The sequence below is a fragment of the Aotus nancymaae genome, unplaced genomic scaffold, assembly GCF_030222135.1.
Source record: "Aotus nancymaae isolate 86718 unplaced genomic scaffold, 86718_ANA_hifiasm-v0.15.2.pri h1tg000040l, whole genome shotgun sequence".
Taxonomy (NCBI): domain Eukaryota; kingdom Metazoa; phylum Chordata; class Mammalia; order Primates; family Aotidae; genus Aotus; species Aotus nancymaae.
The window spans coordinates 46439774-46464397 of NW_026988454.1; positions in this window are offsets into that span (position 1 = coordinate 46439774).

Sequence of the window (24624 nt, forward strand, 5' to 3'; positions counted from 1 at the left end):
TTTTTAAATTTTTTATTTTTTGTAGAGATGGAGTCTCATCATGTTGCCCAGGCTGGTCTCAAGCTCCTGGGCTCAAGTAATCCTTCTACCTTGGCCTCTCAAAATGCCGAGATTTCTGGCATGAGCCACTATGCCTGGCCTACACGAGACTTTATCAGAGGGAGGCCAACAGGTCAGAGTCAAAGAGAGAGATGTGATGATGGAAGCAGAGATTGGAGTGATAAAATTGCTGACCCAGTGCTGACATCTTGATTTTGGCCCAGTGAAATCTATTTCAGAGTTCTGACATCCAGAATTACAGCATAATTTATTATCAAATTTGATAAATTTGATATGGGTCTTATGTGAAAATCAAGGTGTCAACAGGGCTGTATTTCTTTCCGGAAGAACTAGGAAAAATCTGTTTGCTTGTCTTTTCCAGCTTATAAGGATTACACGCATCCTTAGATGCTGGATGCATTCCTTTCTGTCTAAATTCAGCAACACTGCATCTTTCCCTGACAGACTACCACCAGGAAAGTTTATCCACTTTTAAGTATTCATGTGATTAAATTAGACCCACTCCCTCAGCTCAAGATTCTTAACTTAATCACAGCTTCAAAATACTTTTTTCCTAGTAGAGCAATATATTCACAAGTTCAAGAGACCAGGATATGGACATGTTTGGTGGTTGTGGGGAGGTTGCCTTATTTTGCTTATCACAGCCACCTACCTCACAAGGATTATATTAATATAAGATAACTGATGCAATACAAACAGATAGCATAATGCAGTAAATGTTAACAGAGATTTTTCTCTTTTGAGTTCAATCTCATATTTAAGTCCTCTTTATCTCTTTTGACATGTTTTATTTGTTATACTGTCCAAATTAAATATAGTGACTTGGTAGATGTTACTTTAGTCTCGTTTATTAAAACTGTTGAATATTTTTCTTAATTTCTCTAGCCATCTGAATCTAACTTTAAGTTATTGAAGAAGTATGTGAATTGGATCAAAATGAACTCACATTCAAAAGTTTAGTTTTTAAATTAGAACTAAACCTTGTCCATCCAATAGATATTTACATAGTGGCTAGTATGAGCCAGGCACTCTTCTGGGCACTGGGATTCAGTAGTGAATAAACGGTCTGAGCATGCATGTGGGTTTCAACTGAACTCAGTCTTGAAAGTAAGTTGTCATTTTTCTTATGCCTATTCTTTATGTGTGAAGAATAGCATTATTTGCTTAAGGAGTACCTTTTTCTTTTAGTTTTGTTTTAATTATTGTTTTCCCGTAGGGGGCATATATTAAGTGTGCCTTTATTTAAATTCTAGATCTGTGGGTTCTTGCAAAGTTCATATTTGTAGTAAATCATAAATTGCAAATGTCATGAAACATATATTCAATTAGAGAAATAATTGAATTGTTAACCATGAATTTTGGCAGTTTTTCAACTATAGTCAGCAAAAACAACTTATTTAATCAATTGTGATTATAGATCAAAAGATGCATGACTAAAGCTTTTACATGTATGATTGAATGAGAAAAGTATATTTTTATTCACTGAAAATAAAATTCCTTTTGGGAAAGGAACTGTCCTTACTTAGGAAAATAAAGATATGAAACTTTCAGGTCACTTAGAGTTGGGAAGGAAAACACCAGGAATTGAAGAAGATTTAACAAAAATACTAGAGTGACATTACTCTCTCTCTCTTTAAAAAAAAGGATGATAATAAGCCAGCATTTTGAATCTTTAAAGTAGCATTGAGAGGGGAAAGAGAGAGGTGGAAGCAAGTAACATGGAAAGAGCCCAGAGCCTGAATGATCAGAACTATCTAAAGGATTTAAAGAAAAAACCCAAAGATACCAAGTGTGGAGTTTTTTTTTCTGCTGTGATATTACTTCCTGCTCTCCACCTCACCAACCTCTCTGTGAAGTGTGGGCTTTCAACACACATGGAATGGCATTTCCTTATGGTAAAAGTAAAGAAGAGGTGTTGAAGTCCTGGTACAGACCAGACAGAAAAGAACAACTGCATAACACAGAATGAAGACTAAAAATTCCGTAGATATAGAAATCGATATAGCCAGAGGTGGTTCTAGAAAAGGAAAATTCCTGGGCCTTCAGGCCAGTCTTATTCCTGTAAGGGAGAATGAACCAGACTGACTCTGGGTTATACAAAGTTTGATCTCAGGGTGCATAGCAGCCATTTCTACATTACAAGCTGTGTTACTTCGATCAAAGCACTTGTCACTTTCAGTCTTAGTTCACCTACAAAAACTGAATAAAAATTAAGGGCCTACATAAGTGGGTTGCTGTAGGAATTAAGTATTAAATATTATCATTGTAACTGTTGTTGTTACTGTTAATATTGTCTCTTCTTTTTTTTCTTTGTCTTTTTCATCCCTAGAGGACAGTAATTATGATAGTACTGTTAAGACAATGAAGACTTATAGACATGGAGACAGGAATCAAAGTGGATATAAGCAAAATTAATATCTTTTCCTCCTACTCATCCAGAATTCTCAAAAGGTAGTTTATATTCACTGCCTCACCTTCTTTATTTCTTTTTACTCCTCTACCCACTTATCTTTCTGCTACCAATTACTGTTTCTAAAATGCTGCTTACATAAAGGATGCAAATGTTCCAGTGGGCAAAATTTATTCTTCCTTTCTTTACTTTCTTGTACTTTTCCTACATTAATGCTATTGATACAGCCTACTTCTTAAAATATTCTACACTGTTCTTTTCTGTATTCAGCTTTCCTGGTTCTCCTCATCTTTATTTCTTTTTGATTTTCTCATGACTATCTTTTCCATACACCTCAATCTATCACCACTGACAGTACCATTCCTGCCAGCAAATATCGGTATCCCTTTAACCTCCATCTGGACCTGCCACCTAGTGTTCTTCCATTCACCCACTTTCAGAGTTTTAACCAGTGTTGTACCTTGTTAGTTTCCAAATCTGTATGTTTAATTCCTAAGTTTCCAATTTATTCAATTGTCAGCTGGAAAGCTCTACCAAGATGTCCTCAGATACCTAAACACACATCAAAAATTAAATCTCTTGTCAGTCCTCCCTAAAACTGGCTTCTAATCTGTTATTTGCTATCTCATTTGGTGGCAAAAATATATACCTGTCGCTTGAGTAGAAACCAGTCTTCTGTATTCCTTTTCCTTCCTACGCTCTATCCACATCTAATCAGTGGTCTCCAAACTATTGTGATCTTGCACTTTAAGAGTAAAAAGTGTTAATCAGGCACTTCAAAATGAGTTCATTTAGTTATTATTTATGTTTGTTGGAAATAGATGCTCAGTGCCACAAAGAAAAATTAGCACTGAGACAAAGGATCTTTCAGCAATGCAATTTTTACTTCCTGGCCTGCAGGAAGGGTACCCTCGCTAGCCATCATGCCGCATTATTAATCAATGTATTAAATATAAGAAAATTCTATTTTTTAAGATAAAAGTTAGAAGTTCTAATATTTATTTCTTACAGCTACTATATTGTCATCCTACTCCATTTTGGAGATCCCTGCAATAATTATTAAATCCTGCTAATTCAACATCTAAATATTTGTTTAATTGATTTCCTTCTTTCATTTTCTGCCTCTTTCCACTTCTCTGGTTCAGAAACTTGTTGCTTCTTGCCTGGGAGATTTCTGCTCCAAATGCTTCACTTCATGGTTTCCTGACTTTGCATATGTCTTCCCCAAATCCTCACATATGTCTTATTTTATTTATTTTTATTCAACTACACAACTGAATCTTTTCACTTCCCTTCTTAAAAACATTTGTTAACCTTTCATTGTCTGCTGGATAAAACCGAACTCTGTCATAAAGCTCTAGTGGTCTACATCCTTTTCTAGCTTGATGTGTTACTACTCCATTCTTTACATTTTAAATTTCAGCACAATCAAACTAGTGTATTTTCTTAAACTCAAACATGTTTTTTCTCACTTCTTCCCTTGTGTGTTTTCAGTGTCTCTTTTTGTGTCCTCACCCTGACATTCACCACATTTCTTTGTTTGATTCATCCTTATTTATTATTTTAGGCTCATATTGGGCATGGCATCATTCAAAATACATTTCCCCTGGTCATGGGGATTAGCCAGACCCACATTAATGTATAATATCCTATGGGTAGCTCCATCATTCTAGAACTGAATCTAGCTAGAGAAAAATTCTCAATCATATTGATTACTCTCACATTAAATATATGACCACAACTTTCAAGTAAGCTCATAAAAGCATAGTGGATGTCCCTAGCTATTTACTCTCCAAATATCTTGGATTATTATTTAACATCTTATTTTCTCTCTGCAAATTTCCAGCATCTCCTTATTTCACCTAGTGACCTTGGATCTTATTCACTAAAAATAAAAGCAGATGAAAGAGAAATTCCAAATTGTCCCACTACCCTATTTGCCAAAGTGCCCAGCCAGAATCTATAACCACACCAAACACTATGCTTTCTCACCTATTACCATAAACTGTCCAGACTCTTATCTACAGTTATTCCTCTACTTGTGCACTAGATCCCATGCCTGTCTTGCCTACTCAAGGATATTATTCCAACCATATTTTTTTGGTCTCTTTGATATCAGTCAATTTTTTGTACTGAATTATTATAATTATCATAAACATATTTTATTGTTTCCCCTATTTCAAAAAACAAAGCAAAACAAAACTTATTGGGTACTAGATGATATTAAGGACTTGTCATGAATTTTCTTGCTGTGACAGTGGTATTGTGGTTATGCCAAAATGCCTTCATCAGCTGAAAGCACATTCTAAAGTATTTTTAGGTGAAATAATGTGAAATATAAGATATGCTTTATAATGTGCTGGGATATAGATGAAATTAGATTAGCAAAATATTGATAATAATCAAAGCTTGGTGATGGATACTATACTATACTCTGTACTTATGTGTATATATAAAATTCTTGGTAATAAAAAGTAAAACAAACAATAAGAAAACCTATTGACCCTACTTTCCCTACCAGCTACCATACTATTTGCTCACTTTTATTACTGAACTCCTTGAAAGAGTCATCTATACTCGTTGTCTTTCACTGTGTTCCTTACTTAATTCTCTTTTAACCTACTCCATTTACATGTTTGCCCCTCCACTCCTTTGAAATTACACTTTTTTAAAGTCATTCCTGATTACCATTTTACTGAACCCAGTGGACTATCCTTAGTTACATTCCATCAGCAGAATCTGACATAATTGCTGATATACTTCCTTCACCACTCTTCCAATTTTCTTCCTTTCCTTTCCCTCTCAGGTTCATCTCAGTCTCCTTAACCTCTTAATTTTGGAGAAACCCAAGACTTGGTGATTGATTCTCTGCTATATTTATATTTATTCCTTTAGTGATTTTATACATTCATAAGGTTTTAAATAATATATAGCCATCAACTCTTAAATGTCTGTCTCCACCCTATACCTCTCTCCCAAACCCAAGATGCATATATCTGTATACTCTACATTTTTACTTCAATGTGTAGTATATATTTTACCCCTAAATATCTCAGATCAAACCCCTGCATTGCTCCCAACTTCTGTAACAAGGTTTTCCATTAGAGTTATTTACAACTTCATAATTCTCATTGCTCAGGTTCAAAATCATTCATCCTTGCCTCTGCTTTATATCTATATTCAATCCATCAAGAAATCTTGTTGGCTCAACATCCAAATACATTCAGAATTGGAAACTTTCTCTCCATTTCCTTTATCACTGTCTTTAAATCATCATTATCGTTTCCCTAAGATTACTATAATAGTTTCCTATATGGTTTCTACCCTTGTCCCAACCTTCCATTCTCAACATGAAGACTTTTAAAATGAAAGTGAGGTCATGATGTATTCCTCTCAAGATCCTGCAGTGGATAGAAGTTATTTGTTACCAATTTTGCAATTTTGCATTGTTTGTATTGCTGTACAGTTGGAAGTATATTTTATTTTGTAGCAAATAAAATTATAAAATTATTAAATATAAAAATTTACAAAAAGCAAATTTTCTTTTTTTTAACTTTTACTTTGGATTTGGGGGTACAGTGCAGGTTTGTTATACAGGTAAACTCATGTCATGAGGGTTTGTTATACAGATTATTTTATTATGCAGTTACTAAACCAAGGACCCAATAGTTATTTTTTCTGCTCCTGTCCCTCCTCCCAACCTCCACCCTCAGGTAGACCCCTGTGTCTGTTGCTCTGTTCTTTGTGTCCATGAGTTCTCATCATTTAGCTCCCACTTACAAATGAGAACATGTGGCATTTGGTTTTCTGTTCCTGCATTAGTTTGCTAAGGATAATAGCCTCCAGTTCCTTCCATGTTCCTGCAAAAGACGTGATGCTATTCTTTTTTATGGCTGCATAGTATTCCAAGGTGTATATGCACCACACTTTCTTTATCCAATCTGTCATTGATAGTCATTTATGTTGATTCCAGTGTCTCCCATTTGACAGGATAAAACCCCAGATCCTTACTATATTAGTCCATTCTCACATTGCTGTAAGGACATAGCTGAGATTCAGTAATTTATAAAGAAAAGAGGTTTAATTGACTTACAGTTCCTGAGGCTGGGGAGGCCTCAGGAAACTTACAATCATGGTGGAAGTTTCCTCTTCACAGGGCAGCAGGAAAGAGAGAATTAGTGAAGGGGGAAGCCCCTTATAAAACCATCAGATCGCATGAGAACAAAGTTACTATCATGAGAACAGGATGGTGGAAACTGTTCCCATTATTCAATTATCTCCACCTGGTCCCTCCCATGACACATAGAGATTATGGTAACTGCAATTCAAGATGAGATTTGGGTGGGGCACAGCCAAATTAAATCACTTACAATGGTTTGTAAAGGCCCCGCACAATTCACCTTCCTATTATATTTCTAACCTCATTTTCTACTGTCCTCTGCCTTGCTCACTCTGTTCCAGACCTACTTGCTATTCCTGGAACATATCAGGCATTGTCTCACCAAATTCATTGGCCAGTTCATGGATTTTACCTCTGCCTCAAACATGGTTTCCCATGGTTTACGTGGCTCAAATCTTACTTTCTTCATGTCTTTGCTCCAATATTGCTGTCTCAATGCAATCTACCCTTATCACCTGATTTTACATTGCAACAAGACCCCTCCCTTCTCTACCTTCATATTTCTATCTTACCTTGGACTACTATTCATTTTTTGTTAGCATTTATTACTTAATATGTTATAATTTCTCTATTTTTTTTAACTTATTATGCATGTGCCCTCAATACGATATAAACTTTATTTTAAAATTTTGTTTTTTTTTGCTGATGTATCTTAAGGACTAAAACAGTGTTTGACACTTAGTATGACCTCCACAAATACATGTTGAATTAAGTATTTGTTGAAATGCTACCTTTAACACATTATATTATAATTAGTTCATTTATCTGTCTGCTACACTAGATGGCAAACTTCATGATACATAGACTGTCCTCATTGTCTTTTATTTAAAAGCCATCTTTATTAAGGTACAATTTAAAGACCCTAAAATATACCTTTTTGAAGTAAACAATGAGTTTTGACAGATTTATAAAGTCACTGTAACCACCACCACAATCAAGATATATCCATTACCCCAAAAAGTTCACTCATGCCTCTTTGCAGTTAGTCTTTTCTTTCTAGCCCAACTGCTGGCAAACATTGATCCATTTTCTAAACTTTTTTTTTTTTTTTTTAATTTTAGAATGTCATATAAAAAGAATTTTACAATATGTAGCCTTTCATGTCTGACTTCCTTCCTGGCCATAATGATTTTGAGGTTTATACATGTGACATGTATTAATTATTTTTACTTTATGTTGATAAGGAATATTCTATTGTATTCATGTACCACAGTTTTTTAATCCCTTCACCAATTAATGGTCATTTAACTATTTCCAGCTTTTTGATATTCTAAACAAATTTGCTATAGTAGCATTATTGTAGATTTCCTGGGATTCTCTATGTAAACAATTTACAGACTGTGAAGAGAGAGACAGTTACACTTCTTTCTTTCCAATCTCTATGGGGTGTGTGTGTGTGTGTGTGTGTGTGTATGTGTGTGTATGTATATGTGTGTGTATATATGTGTGTTTCCACATGCATGAATGTGTAAATTTATTCTAGTTCAGTGTTGATTAGGAGTGGTGAGGGCAGATCAACTTGTCTTTTTTATGATCTTAGGGAGAAAACATTCAGTCATTCACCATTCTATGTATTCTGTAGTATTTTAACATGTTCTTTTCAAGATTGAAGTATTCCCTTATGTTTTGAGTTGGGAATTTTGGGAATTTTTGTGTGAATGGATGTTGAATTATGTCAAATGTTTTTTCTGCATCTATCAAGATAGTAATAACATTACTTTTGCTTTCTGAGTATGTTAATATAATAAATTAAAGTAACTGATGTTTTAATGTTGAACCAACTTTGGTTTCCTAGGATAAAGCTGATTTGTTCTGTATTATCTTTTTTGTACGTTACTGGATTGGACTGCTAGTAATTTTGAAATCTGTGTTTAGATTTGAATGTTTATATTTTTGACATCTATATTTATAAAGTGTATTTGTGTGTGTGTGTGTGTGTGTGTGTGTGTGTTTGCAATGTCTTTCTGGTATTGGTGATAGGTTTATGCTGGCCTAATAAAATGAGTTGTCAAGTGTTTCCTGTCGACTTTTTTAAAGAGTTGTTCTAAAATTTGTATTAATTACTTCCTAAATTTTTGGTTGATTTCATTCTGTGAAGCCATTTTGGTATAGAGTTTTCTTTTGGGGAGGTTTTAATTTCTTTAGTGGATATAGAACTATTATGATTATTTATTACCTGTTCTTTCCAAGAATTCGCCCATTTCATCTATCTTTTAACATACTAATCATATTCACTAATTTAATTTAATTTATTTATTTGAGGCAGGGTCTTGCTCTGTCACCCAGGATGGAGTACAGTGGCTCGATCATAGCTCATTATAATCTTGAACTCCTGGCCTCAAGCAATCCTCCTGCCTCTGCCTCCCAAGTAGCTAGGACTAGAGATATACACTACCATATCTGGCTAAAGTTTAAATGTTTTGAAGAGATGAAGTCTTGCTGTGTTGCCCAGTGCTGGTCTGGAACTCTTAGCCTCAAGTGATCCTCTTGCCTTGGCCTCCTAAAGCTTTGGGATCATAGGTGCGATCCACTGTATTAAAGTATCTATCTGATGTACCATTAGATGGACCATCTCTGGGTCTAGTTCTGTTGCCTGCTTAATTTTTTGACAATGGTTCTATTTTTCTTGCTATTTTGTATCTCATAATTTTTAAAATTTAAAAATTTTTATGAATACATGATAGTTGCACATATTTATGGAGTACATGTGATATTTTGATACAAGCATACAATGTATAATGATCAAATTGTAATTGGGACATCCATCCCCTTAAACATTTATCATTTCTTTGTGTTATTAACATTCCAATTCTATACTTCTAGCTATTTTGAAATATCCAATAAACCATTGTTAACTATAGTCACTCTATTGTGCTACCAAACACTAGAACATATTCTTTATATCTAAGTGTATATTTGTACCTATTAACCAAGTCATCTTTGTTCCCCCTCCCCACTTCCCTTTGCAGCCTCTGATAATCATCATTCTACTCTCTGTCTCCAAGAGATCAAACTTTACAACTTCCAGAGATAAATGAGAACATGTGATATTTCTGTTTCTGTGCCTGGCTTATTTCATTTAACATAATGTCCTTCAATTTCATCTAAATTTTTGCAAATAACAGAATTTTATTCTTTTCTATGACTGAATAATAGTGTATTGTTAATATCCACCACATTTTGTTTATCTATTCATCCGTTGATGGACATGTAGATTAATTCCATATCTTGGCTATTGTAAATAGTGCTGCAATAAACACGGGAGTGCAGATATCTCTTTCATATACTTATTTCTTTTCTTTTGGATATATACCCACCAGTGGGATTACTGGATCATATGGGATCATATGGTAGTTCTATTTTTAGTTTTCTGAGAAACTGCCATACTGTTCTTTATAATTATTATACTCATTTATATTCCCACCAACAATGTACAAGCATTCCCCTTTCTCCACATTCTTGCCAGCATCCATTATTGACTGTCTTTTTTTTTTTTTTTTACTGAGGTGATATGATATCTCATTGTAGTTTTGCCTTTCTCTGACGAGTAGTGATATTGAGCATTTTTTGATATGCCTCTTGGCCATTTGTATATCTTCTTTTGAGAAATGCATATTCATATTTTTGGCCCATTTTTAAATTGGATTATTATTTGTTGTTGTTGTTGTTTTACTATTGAGATATTTGAGCTCCTTGTATACTCTGGTTATTAATTTCTTGTCAGATAGGTAGTTTGCAAATATTTTCTTCCATTTTGTGGGTTGTATCTTCACTTTAATTGTTTCCTTTGCTATGCAGAATCTTTTTAGCTTGTTGTGATCTTATTTGTCCATGCTTGCTTTTGTTGCCTGTGCTTTTGAGTTCTTACACAAGAAATCTTTGCTCAGACCAATGTCCTGGATTGTTTCCTCAATATTTTCTTCTAGTAGTTTTAATGTCAGGTCTTACATTTAACTATTTAATCCACTTTGATTTGATTTTTGGTTATGGCAGGAGATAGAGGTCTAATTTTATTCTTCCACATATGGATACCTAGTTTTTCTAGCACCATTTATGAGAGAGACTATTCTTTCCACAGTGTATGTTCTTGGCCTCTTTATCAAAAATGTGTTGACTGTAAATGCATGGATTTATTTCTGAGTTCTCTATTCTGTTTTTTTTTTTTTTTTGGTCTATTTGTTTGTTTTTATGCCAGTGCCATACTGTTTTTGTTATTATATATTTGTAGTTTATTTCAGAGTCAGGTAGTGCAATACCTCCAGCTTTGTTATGTTTGCTCAGGATTGCTTTAGCTATTATTTGTGTGTGTGTGTTTTCATATAAATTTTAGGATTACTTTTTTATTTCTGTGAAGAATGTCATTGGTATTCTGATAGGGATTGCAATGAATCTATAGATTGCTTTGCATAGTATTGACATTTTTAACAATATTGATTCTTCCAATCCATGAACATGGACTGTCTTTCCATTTTTTGTGTCCTCTTCAATTTCTCTTATTTGTGTTTTACAGATTTTATTGTAGAGATATTTTACTTGGGCTAAGTTTATTGCTTGTATTTTATTTTATTTTATTTGAAGATACTGTAAATGGTTTTACTCTTTTGGTTTCTTCTTCAGATTGTTTGCTGCTAGCATGTAGAAATGCTACTGACTTTTTATGTTAATTTTATATTCTGCAATTTTACTGAATTTTTTGTCAGCGCTAACACTTTTTTGGTGGAGTCTTTAGGTTTTTCCAAATATAAGATCATGTCATCTGCAAGAGAAGCTAGTATGACATTTTCCCCAAATTGAATGTCTTTTATTTCTTTCTCTTGTCTGATTTCTAAGGCTTCTAGTACTATGTTGAATAGAAGTGGTAAAAGTAGGCATCTTTGTCTTAATCCTGATCTTACAGAAAAGGCTTTCAGTTTTTACCTGTTCAGTATAATGTTAGCTGTGAATTTGTCATATTTGTGCCTCATAATTTTTTATTGCTGGTATTGTATATAGGAGATCAGTAGAAATTGAAGTAAATAGTATTTATTCCTTGCAATTGCTGCACCTCTTTTCCTATCAGGTTATTAGCATGGGGAGTTAAATTAATCCCAGTAGTTTCACTGGGTTTGGATTTTGTTGTTTATAGTTATTTTATGTTACCATAGCCTTCAAATTCCTACAGAAGAAAACATGTTATTTTGTTCTTAGTGGAAGTTCTAGACTTCCAGAGTGAAATGGGAGGGAGTGGTAGTTTTGAGTCTTCTCCATCCATCCTCAGATCCATCCTTCTTTTTAGCTGGTCTTCCATGCCTGCAGGTCAGTTGTGTCTTTCGCAGTGGTGAGCTTTCACCTCTTTTGTGGTAGTGTGCCATTGCTTTTTATTTGCTTTAAGACTATTTATGGTGGTATTAGAGGATACCTTTGTTTTTCTTATCTGGCATCTGTCTTAGGTAGCTTTTTGTTTTTGAGCCTGAGTAGTGGGCTTTTGTACCATTACTGATCTTTCTTCCTGTGTCAGCCAAACTCTGCCTTCTGCCTTTGAGGGATCTTGAGTACAGCCAAATTACATGTTTCTCTTTATTGCAGCAGATCTCTGCTTTGTATTAATTTAAGATCCTGAGCATGAATGCACTTCCTGTTCTTCCCTCAGTGGCAGATGATTTGATTTTTACTTAATTTCAGTGCAACGTGGGAGGAGTGGATTTCTGTCACATCCTAGCAACTAAAGACTCTGTGTGTGTGTGTGTGTGTGTGTGTGTTTTGGTGGGGGGGTTGGTTTGCAGGAGTGCTTTCTAGTCCTTTTCCAACATCACGGGACACTTATTTCTAACACTGCCCCAGTGGTTATCATCATACATCTGTTAAGGGGGAGGTGAGTTTGAGGGTTTCACTTTCTGAGATATATGAGTCTAGGACACTGCTGAGTGTGTGCCAATTCTCCATGCTATTTCTGATTGTCACCTCTGTGACGGTACCCCTGAGAGAGACTCTCTCATGTCTTCTGCCTCTGAGATTTACTTGTAAGCAACTGCTAGAAGGAGGTGTAAAATTGCTGGTGAGTGTGTGCAGGCTGTCTTTGTGTCTGGAGCTCTCAGGGATTCTAAATTATCACATTAGCCCCCAGTTAGCCTTTAAGATACATTCAAGGTTAGTTGCTTCTTTTTTACTCATTTCTATGGCTGCTACCTCTTCTTCCCATGCTCTGCCAAGGGCACATCAGTTAATAGTTCCCAATTCTTGGAAAAGCTTGTTACATTTTAAAATTCTGTATATTTGGTTGTTTTAAAACCTTGGCTCTGGTAGGTTCAAATAAAATTATGATTTTACAGATTGTCTGAATTTTTCTTGTACTTAGGATGAGAGTGATACGCTCTTGTGTCTATGTATATTGTAAGTGGAAAGAGACCTATCTTTTTAATCTTTGTATCCTGATTTGGGACTCTCAGTTTTAAGAACTTCTAAAAATCTCTGAGGATTTTTGAAAATTTTACTTAATCTGTAGGTTCCTGCAGAAACACCATGGAATCCTGATCTTTGTGAGAATTTTTGTTTAGGAAGACTTCAGTGGTTCCAATTCCCATGATCTCAAATCACAGTCTCATCATACAATGTAAAACCTTTCTGGCAGACATTAGACTCTCTTTCAGGGCTTCACACTTACCCGCCAAGTTTGTTTCCTTCTCAAGGCCTTCACATGGGGCTCCACCACTTGGATAACTCCTACTTCATTAGCTCATTTCTTAAACTCCTCTTCTTCAAAAATGCCTTAGAAACCCCTAGTCTAAGTAAGGTCTCCACCTCCTCAATTATATTCTTATATAGTACCTTATTGATTTCCTCCTCAGCACTTACCATAGTTTATAATTTATAGATATATTTGATTATTCATTTAATTAGCCTTTTCACTGTTAGTTCCATTGGTTCAGAGCCTCTAGCCTCCATCAGTGCAGTTTACTGTTATTCACTGTCTTATTGACACAGTTTAACTTGTACTTTGCCTAGTGCATCGCAGTTACTCAAAATATGTTGAAAGATGAAATTCTTGTGGAGACTCAGAAGGGAGAAATATGGTAGCTATAGGAAAATAAATTCAAGGCAGGCTTCCAAGAAAAGGCAAGTTATGGCAGAAGAAAAATGGAAAGCCACATCTCAGAACTAGAATCCAAGGCCAGGGCCAAACTAGGCCCTGTTTAAATTTGCTCTTTAAACAAGCATATCAGTCTCTGTAAGTGAGTGAGCCGGCAAGTTGAATATTTGCTTTGAATTTATTCTCCCATGCGAACTTGGTAAAAGAAATGCCCACATAAACTTGCGAGGACGTGATTAAGCATGAAAGCTTTGGGTACACACCTGACCAAAAGAACTCAATAGCCTTCTTAAAGAGAAACATACAGAATTAAGCATTAGGATAATTTGTTTATATATTAGGCACTTTGCCATGCAGAATTTCATAGAAATCATCCCAGACCAAATGAATGAAGAAAGGACAGATTGTTACGTAAATAGTTTGCAAAAACTGGATCACTCCATGGAGGAAAATAAAACTGAATTTCTTCCTAACACTACAAAGTTGGATTTCAGGTAGATTAATCCTGCAAAGTTAATAGACTATGATGTAGGAGACTATTTTTGTCACCTAAGGTTGAGGAACGACTTCATAAAGAAAATATGAAAAGCACAAATCATGAGCTGAATGGATTAGTTTGTGTTAAAATTAAAGATTTTTTTAAAATAACAAGTATCATGAACAAACGGATATAAGAATGGGAAAGGTATTATAATGTCTATATCTGACAGGAGATCTGTATCTACAATACAGAGAGAGCTTTACAAATAAATAAGAAAAAATATAGGAAAAAACAATAAAACATAGGCAAAGTAGGAACAGACTATTTGCAAAAAAGGTACTCAGTTATCAGGCACATAAGGGGATGTTCAATATAAAGTCTAGTGGGGATAATGGAGAAATGGAATATGGTGGACATACAATATGGGATATGATGTGGCAGTTAGAAGCCATAACCCAGCTTTGTGTAGCAACATGGATAGATCTTATGAAATAAAGTTATGTGAAACATATAATAATGTGAACAATAATAGAAAACACTTATTGGTATTTCCTATGTGACAGTTACTTTTCAGAACTCATAAAAACCATGTGATGGATTATTACATCCATGTTTTATAGTTAAAGAAACTGAGGTATATAAGGTGACATTGCAAGTGGACATTCTAGATCTGAACTTGGGCAATCTGGTTGCAGAATGTTTGGTCTATATGCCTAAGAACTACTATGGGAGCTATAGCACAATATTGTCAATGAAATAAAAAGTTTATGCACTTCAAACTATGATACATGTTTTTGTGGGATATATTAATATGAAAGGATATCAAAGAATATTATAATGGAAATAAAAGGAAATTAAATAAATACATCAAGATGTGGTTCTTGTACAATCCTGGATGAGTGTGTCAAAATGGAGTCACAGGATTAATTTAACTCCTTGGACAAATGAGAATATGTAAATTAACTTATATATGTTTTGTACTTAAATGCAGTTTTTTAAGCATTGATATGAGGACGGGCCTAGAAGCAGCTCCAGGAAGAACCCAGAAGCAGTAGCAGGTATGAGGTGTAGATGCCGGTAAATAAAATAACATGAGATACAAAGAGAAAAATCAGAGAGTCATAGAAGAGTCAGCAAGATGGTAACAGAGGAATATTCTTTTAGCCACTTTTGTGAGAAGGAATTGGACTTTTTGTTATTCTTGTTTAATATACAGCATTGAGTCAGCACGCTGATTCACACCTATAATCCCAGCACTTTGCAGGCTGAAGTGGGCGGATCGGTTGAGGCCAGGAGTTCAAGACCAGCCCGAGCAACATGGCAGAACCCCGTCTCTACCAAAAATACAAAAAATTACCTGGGCAGAGGTTGGGGTTATGGCACACACCTGTAATCCCAGCTACACTGGAGGCTGAGGTGAGAGGATCTCCTGAGTTCGGGAGGCAGAGGCTGCAATGAGCCAAGGTCATGCCACTATACTCCAGCCTGGGTGACAGAGTTCAGGCCCCTCCCATAATCCTTTTCTTGTGGACTTTCATTAGTTTTACAAGGGCGGTTTTCAGTCCCTGAGCAAAGAAGGGGCTAGTTTTTTTGTTTTTGTTTTGTTTTTGGTAGGGGAAGGTTTTGAGATGGTGTCTCACTGTGTTGCCCAGGCTGGAGTGCAGTGGTGTGATCTCAGTGCACCACAGCCACCACCTCCCAGGCTCAGGTGATCCCACCTGAGTCTCCTGAGTAGCCGGGACCACAGGTGTGCACCATTATGCTCGGCTAATTTGTTCGTATTTCTGGTAGAGACAGGGTTTCACATAACACCGAAGAGTTCACAGTTAAGAAATTAAACATTTTTTTTTTAACCTTAGTCAGAAGTCAGCTTTCTGTCATTTGGCTAATATGGAACTCTGGGAGAAGAATTTCTTATCTCTTTTGTACCTAAGTTTAGCCTTTTAAAAAGTAAGCTTTGTCTTCATTCAGCAGCCATAAATTCAATTCAGATAAGAATTGTTCTTGCTTGAATTCTTCTGGGATGCCTGATAAAAACATAGGTTTTGATATGATTCCCCAAAATTACTATAATCAGAGAAGGAAAAACATAAAACAAGACTCACAGAACAAAATAAAACAAATTATTGGGCATTGTCCAGTCTATACTTTTGTGTACACAAATACATAGCAACTAGAGATTAGGCGGGAACAGTTGGTGTCAGAGTTGGGGCAGGCAATGACAGCACCAAAAAGAACAGGATCTGTTTTTCTTGCTTAGAGGTGTCTATGGCTGCTTGTGACTTTTAGAAGCAGATGTAGGTTATTAAATCAAATTGGCAGAGGAGCGAGAAAATCAACTTATAAGGAATACAGCTGCCCTCAGCTTTTTCCTAACTAGTCAACCAAATCACCGTTTGCTTTTTTCTGGAAGAACTAAGGTTCTGAAAACAGCTTTGTCCCGCCTTAAGGTAAGTTAAAATGTTTGGTCGGGTAAAATGAATTAAACAAAAAAACGACTTTTATCCAACAGGTGATAAAAAGGTAAGGGAACCTTAATTTTTCTTCCATTTTTTCAACTCTCTCGTTGTTATTTCTAATGTGGGTACTGGCTGATGAATGGTGGATGAGCCCGAGGAGATGCGGTCTATAAATCTACAGCAGAAATTGGTATAGGAAACACATACACTGCATTTTCCATGTAATCATAAAATTGCTGTTTTAAATATGTAACTTATGCTTTTGTGTTTTTGTGCTTCAGCTCACATTTTTCTCCTCATAGGTCTTCCTATCTTTACCATTCAAAAATTTTATTATTTTCTTTAAAGCTGCCTCCAGACCCTACCACCTCAATTACATCTTTCCAAATGTACTCAATGCAAATTAAACCCTATCATCCCTGGGTTTGCATATAACTGTATTTTAATTCTGTTCTGTCAGTTTTCAGTTCTGCCTAGGACTACAGTAACTTGTGTATACATATTTTGCTCAGTCTTGCTCATTTTGATTCTCTCATAGTGAATGTTTGTACATGGTATGTTCAAACCAAATAAGTGAATATGGAGTTGAATTAGAGCGTTTCAAGCATAGTAAATGCAGATTTTTAGTGAGCTGCATCTGATGGTCCTGTATGAGATGAATTGGGGGCTGGGAGATCATGGAGTTAGAAAAGTTGTTTACAAATGAATTGTAATATTCAGGCATGAGGCAATGAGGGTCCAGAAGGACAGTGATTGTGTACCGGAGAGGAAACGGTGATTCATAGGGAGATACTGGAGGGAAAAAGAACAGATTGTTATGAATAATGATGATGATGATGGTGATGATAGCAACGATGATGATAGCTTATATTTGTATAGTGGTTTACAGTTTATGTCGATAATTCCAGAGTTATGTATACAGATCTAACTTCTGGGAATCAAGTGAAGTGATGCAATAAATAATCATGTGTTAAAGTGATAAAACACATGGCAGTTTTGTATTTTTCTAGGAAAGGCTTATTAGCCTCAAAGCTGAAAAGATATATAGCATAGAATGTGTTGACAACTTACAATTTAGGTTAATTATGGCAATTTAAGAGTTGCTTCACTTCTGCTCATCAGGGGGTAGTCAGAAGATTTATCCGAGGAACGGTCTGAAAAATCTGTTATAACATCCCTAATAATGAATTCCAAATACCAGTGTTATTTTTAGCAAATATTTATTTAACTTCCGTGGATTCTATGGGCACTGTATGATACCTCCCAAGAATGTAGACTGAGCAATTGTTCCTATGCCCAGGGAGACATTGGTGTCCAGCTTGCTATATTCTGGTGCAAAGGCTAAAGTGAATGTGTTTGTCTTCTGAGGGCCAAGGGCATAAAACGTTTCTAACAGAATGCTGCTAGGTCACTTACATTTGTACCATGGGAATCTGGAGCTATAAAGGAAGCTGACTGCAGAGACCTCAGGGACCAGGATGCTCTACTATTGTAGAATTATGTATCTTGGAGTATGTTGATGAGTGGCCCTCCATCCTTTTAATCAAATTGATTGAAATGCAAAGTACCACATGCTTAGCTGGTATCTGCTTAAGAGTTTCCCATCAACAGCTAAGAAAATGAAGAAATTTCATGTGTGTACACACTTAACTGTTATATTTTTTGTTTTTGTTTTCAACCTCAATTTTCACTTGTGGAAAAGGCTTGAACTTTGTCCTGCTGTGGGACACGGAAGAATTGTATTATTTTGGGATACAAATTGATAACACCCATGAGTTCCACTTTCTTTTTTTATGGCCAGCAGGAATAAGGGAGGAAAAGCTAGAATATCAGGTCTAGAGCTTGTTCCTGGGAGAGGAGTAAAGCTTTCAAATCCTGTTTTACAGTGAGAATGGAAGGTGACCACTTGATCTGGGCTTGAAAGGGGATCGAAAAGTTCCAATAAGTATGGGAAGGAGGCAGAATGTCAGAATTCTTTAGATAAAGATAGTTCTCTTAGGAGGTCAGTCAGGGATCAGTTCCATGGCTCAAGTGAGGATGACTGAGTAGAAGCAAGACCTAAGCAAGTGCAAACCTGACATGGATAAGACAGAGGTGGTCTCATTGATCGAGTTGAATCAGGAAGGGAAGGAGACTAAGGCTCTATTAATGCCGCATCAACTCCTGTTACTGCAACTTGGTATGAATGGGGCTGCCAAATGTATAAAGGGAGAATTCAAAAGAATTGGAATTTAACAGAGGGATAAATGGATTGTGGTTAGTTGAAAGGGAAAAAAATAAGCTTTAATTATAGTGGGATTGGCAGGAAATTGATAATATGATTTGTAGGGGGCTGTCCTTTAAGGTAACATTTTAGAATGTCTAAGCGGGAAGTAGCCCCTTTTATATTTCTTTTAATGAGATAGCATAAGATCTACTGACATGTCACTTTGGCACAAAATATTTCTTTATTAAAAAGAATACCCAGTGTATTCACTCATTACCCAATGGGTGTGACTTTTAGGAAAAAAGACAGGTGAGGGAGGAACATATTTTTCCCAGGCTTGACATGGCTCACATTCATAAAACCAGAGGAGAAGCAAAAATTTAAAGACTGTGTTGACTCAGTTGTGTGGCATGTTAGCAAAGCACCCAAGGCAAATTGAAAGAGAATTCAGAGATCTTTGATATCTACAATGATTCTGGGACCTTTAAAATATATGCTCTTTATAACCCCTTATTGGCTCATTGTAGTTTGCCAACCAATATGGTATATGAGTCCAATCTCGTCCACATATCTATTTCAGTTGTTTGTTTCTCATAACCATGACCCCAGGGGTTACCACAAATGAAATTTTATACTTGGAAAAATAAATAATAGAAAATATTGAGCCAAGAGAATGGAAATAATCCATACCAGGGACAGTGAAATTGAGTCTTTCTTTAGAAAGGGAACAGAAATTAAAGAACCATCTAAAAATACAATGAAATCTATTTTCAAGACTGCAGCTGAACTTTGTATTGACTTTTCCAATAACAGCTGCGTTACAGAATTGTGTAAACCCCACATTTACTAATCAGGAAACTCCAAAGATTAGTATCAGATGAATCTGCAATTGTTTCAATATATGGTCATATTAATAATTTGCTTAATTCAAGGGGGATGAAATTGCATGATATGCTGAATTATTTTTTATCTAGAAATCATTTGATTAAAATGGCATTTATTAGAATATTGATTATACATTAAAGGAGGCAAGAACTTGTAAATAAATTAGAAATATGTTGGAAAGAATAGATCGGGAAACTAACATTTATTGCATGCTGCTTTATGCTAGTCGTTATGTTAATTTACTTATATACATTATCTTCTTTCAATTTCACAGCACCTCTAAGAGATATAATTCTTGACTATTCTTGGGATAAGGAAGCTAAAGTATAGACAGGTTGAGAACTTGCTCAAATGAAAATTGTTTTGTTTAGTCTTGAGAATGACAACAGCAGGATGACAATCAAATGTAGAAAGAATGATGGGGAATGTCGCCACTTTACACTTTACAACCATAGTGGTAAAAATTAATTCAAGTTTCCAACAAAAAGAATAATTAATAGATTCTGAAAGTGGGGAAATTTAATGAGGAACATTTATTTACATAGTCCCAAAATACAGTCATGCACTGCTTAACAATGCTTTGGTCAACAATGGACCCACTACACATGCACCAGTGATTCCATAAAATTATAATACTGTATTTTTACTGTATCTTTTTTGTGCTTAGATGTTTAGATGCATAAATACTTACCATTGTGTTATAGTCAGACTACAGCATTCAGTATAGTAACATGTTATAGAGGTTTGTAGCTCGGGAGCAATAGCCTATACTATGTAGCCTTGGTGTGTAGTAAGGTATATGGGCTAGGTTTGCATAAGTACACTCTGTGATATCTGCACAATGATAAAATTGCCTAACAATATATTACTCAGAACATATTCCTGTTGTTAAGCTAAGAATGACTGCACCTTTCCACAAATCACTTACTAATAAAAAAATTACAAAAAGATTTTAATGCTGTACAGAAAACAGTCAGCATCTGAACACAGTTAACATCCTCAGTAAGAAGCAGTGAATATCATGTGCCTCTGAATGACATAGATACATAGCGTCACTGTACTATTTCAACTAAAATGCATAATCTAAATCAAATCAAAAAGAAAAATCAGAAAACACACCGAGGGATATTCTGTAATATATCTGGCCATATTCTTCAAGATTATTAATGTCATAAAAGACAAAGAATAAAAACAAAAAGAAGTTGCCAAACTTAAGGAAGTGAACGTAACCTCAATACTGGGGTCACAACATGTCAAGGTTTACTGCCTAGGAGTCCCTGGCCAAGGCTGTGAGCAGCAGTAGGTATTGAATATAGTCTATTATGTCCTGCTTACCAGCTGTGAGCCCTGCACAGTCTTTTCCAGTCAGTGGGAATTTCAATAAAGATGCCACAAGTGCGACTTTTTTGTAACCCAAACCGGAGAAAGCACAAAAAGCAAACCAATTTCTCTCATGATTATAGATTTAAAAGTACAACTAAAATAATATTATTGAAAACTTACCTCATGCTGAAAGAATACCATGTTATGATCAAGAAGCTTTTATTTCAGGCTTAGGCAAATGGTCAGTATTAGAAACCTGCAGTTCAGTTTATCAGTAAATCAAAGTCAAATTAAATGTAATTATTTTAACAGTGCCAAATAGGTTTGATAAAATTTGACATTAAGGCCTGATATAAAGGTTCTGTAAACTAGAAAGATGTTTTCTTAACATGATAAAACCAACTCACTTTCAAAGATGAAAACATGAAGCATTCTCATGAAAATCAGAACCTCAATTCTCTCATTTGACAGTGGGTATAATATATTTCAGTGCTTCCATGAGGAGAGAAAAAATGCTGAAAATAGCTAATAAGCATATATGAAATAACATTGAAGTAATGAAATTAAGTGTATTAGTCATTATACTAAATGTGATTATAAATAATTCTTCTGTTAAAGATACACATACATGCACACACACAAACTTGAATTATTAGTAAAATGTTGGTAATATGAAAAGATTTTTAATCTTGCCTAATCAAACTGTATTTGATCAGAAGATTCACAGTGCACACCATAGCGTAAAGGCTTAATAAATGTTATACTATGTATGCTTTTCTAGTTAAAAGCATATAATTATATAGATCTTCTAAATAAGTATCACGTTATGGTACACTTTATTGTTATTGTTGTTGTTAAGATTCTTAGTCAGGTGTGGTGGCATGCAACTGAAGTCCTGGCTACTTGAGAGGCTGAAGTGGGAAGATTACTTGAGGCCAGAAGTTTGAGGTTGTAGTGTGCTATGATCATGTCTGTGAATAGCCACTGCATTTCGGCCTGGGCAACATAGCAAGACCCCAACTCTAATTAACTAAAATAATGTATATATATTTTTAAAAAATTGATTGAACAGAAATATAAACTCCATACACCACAGAAATACTAACATGTAAATAAGTTCTGAATGATATAGCCTATAATGCCCATGTGAAAATTAATTTTTATTGGACTAGAAAATAATTTCTAAAACACATATTCCTATAGTTATTGGTAGAATACCTTAGTAAGACATTTATAAAATGGAGAATTTATGTCATCTTCTTGCTCGATAAAATGCTTGGGGAAATCTTAAGTCAAGCTGTTCTAAGAAAAAAAAATTTTTTAAATCATCAGAAAACCCCTATTTGGTGTGAAGAAAGACCAGTAAGAGAAAAGGAGATGCCAAATTGAGTGGATTTTACCACCAAAATCTCCACAGAGCAAAACATGAAATACAAAAATTCCATCATTTAAAAAATATTCTGTAATATCAAATCATTTATGTGACTGATTCATTTCTGATGCAGAATATGTCTACACAGCCTCCTGACTTCTCTTTCATAGGACTTTTCCTTTTCTTAACAGCAATTACCAGAATTCTAGATTGTTTCTGTGAGTTTTCTTTTTTAATGTCTGCTTCTCTGAATAGACTCTGAATTAAAAAGAACATGCTCAGTTTTTCCATTGTTGTTACCTAGAAGTTGACAGAGTGCTTAGCACAAAGTAGTACTCCATCTATATTTGCTAATGAATAAACAAATAAATATATAACTAGGCAAGTCAGTAAATCAAATTAATTGTAAATGCAGTGTATCTAATCAATTAATTTGACTATTCCCCAGATAACCTTATTCTCTTCCTCTTCCTTATTCCCTGGCAATTTAACTGATAAAGTGAAGGACTTACTTCTTATAGTTGTCTGTTCACCAGGAATGAACAAAATTACTGGTACATAGATGGAATTATTTTTTGTTAAGGCAGAATAGATGAATGAAATGTCTACCTGGCGTGTTTAAACTATTAGAATAGTATCATGACCATACTTGTCAATCGGGTCCACTGGTTTATACAGCTATTTTTTAAAAGACCTGAAAAACAGATTATAACTAAAGATAATTAAGTGTCATAACCCATGCTGTGGAAGGAGAACTATATATAGCAACTGTAACTCATATTTAATGTGGTTCTGATACTTTCTTCCAAGCCCTTCCTATTAGAATCATGGGCCTGTTGTCTAGGGGGAGATTGCCATCTTCAGTCCTCAGAAAGTGCCCCTCTTTTTATCATGATTTTACTTCAGTATTCTCCAGTGATATGTTTCTGAGTTCTGCATTATCTATTGCCTAACTGCACCAGGGCTTTTGTACAAATTACAGCAAATTCTCTGTCTTCTTTTGTAAATGCTCAAATTATACACATTGAATCCTTAGTACATAGTTTTTATTGAGTATATAATTCTAGATATCACCATTTGTAACTACAAACAAATATATAGGGAAGTTGCTAATATTCTTTGAAAAAGATTACAGCTGGTTACTCAGTTACTCTAGGAATGGCTTTTCTGAAATTTGCTGTGACCTTTTGGCCTGTCTGTCTTCAGTAGCTCTCTGTTGCAAAGAGCTGCAGTGGTAGAATGGGAAGACATTTTTCCATCTTATGATGGATAATTTTATGTGTCAACTTGGGTGGGTTATGGGGCACCCAGGATAAACATTGTTTCTAAACCTAGTTGTCTGGTACCTGACCCGGGAGTGATGATGGAACAGGGAACATTGACTTGGTGTGTGAGAATTAGATAAAATAGATGATTGAGGTATGGGAACTGGATTGGTTGGTTTGCAAATCAAAGAAGTACCCAGAAAACAATGTTTCTGGATAAGGTTGGCATTTGAATTGGTGGATTTAATAAGGTAGCCTGCCCTCCTCAGTATAGGTGGGCATCATCCAATCTGCTGAGGGCCTGAATAGAATCAAAGGTGGAGTAAGGAGAAATTCACTTTTTTCCTCCCTCACTGTTTGAGCTGGGACAGCTTATCTCATCGCTTCCTGCTTTCAGATTAGATTTACATAATCATTGGCTCCCCTTTTTCTCAGGCCTTCTGATTGGGACTGAATTACACCACTGGCTTTCTTGGGTCTCAAGATTGCAGGCAGCAGATGGTGGACTTCCCACCTTCCATAATTGCATGAGCTAATTCATAACAATCAATCTCTCCCTCTCTCTCTCCAAAAATATAAATGTGTGTGTGTGTATATATATGTGTAATATATATCAGATAGATAGATAGAGCCATATTCTATTCATTCTGTTTCTCTGGAGGACCCTGACTAATACACCTAAACTTCTGTTTCTTGACATTTTGGGTAGAAGAGAACATCTTCAGAACTGACTGTAGTTTGAAAATTGCTCTGTTTTAAAATGCACCGAAAATTTTGTTTTCTTTCAGATATGGGGAGGCCAACAGATCAGGAGAAAATTGCCATTGAAAAGATAGTTTGTTACTTATAGCTCCCAAGAGGAGGGGCACAACAAGCCATTCAGGGACACATGGAGAAGTACACCAAAGTTGATCAGG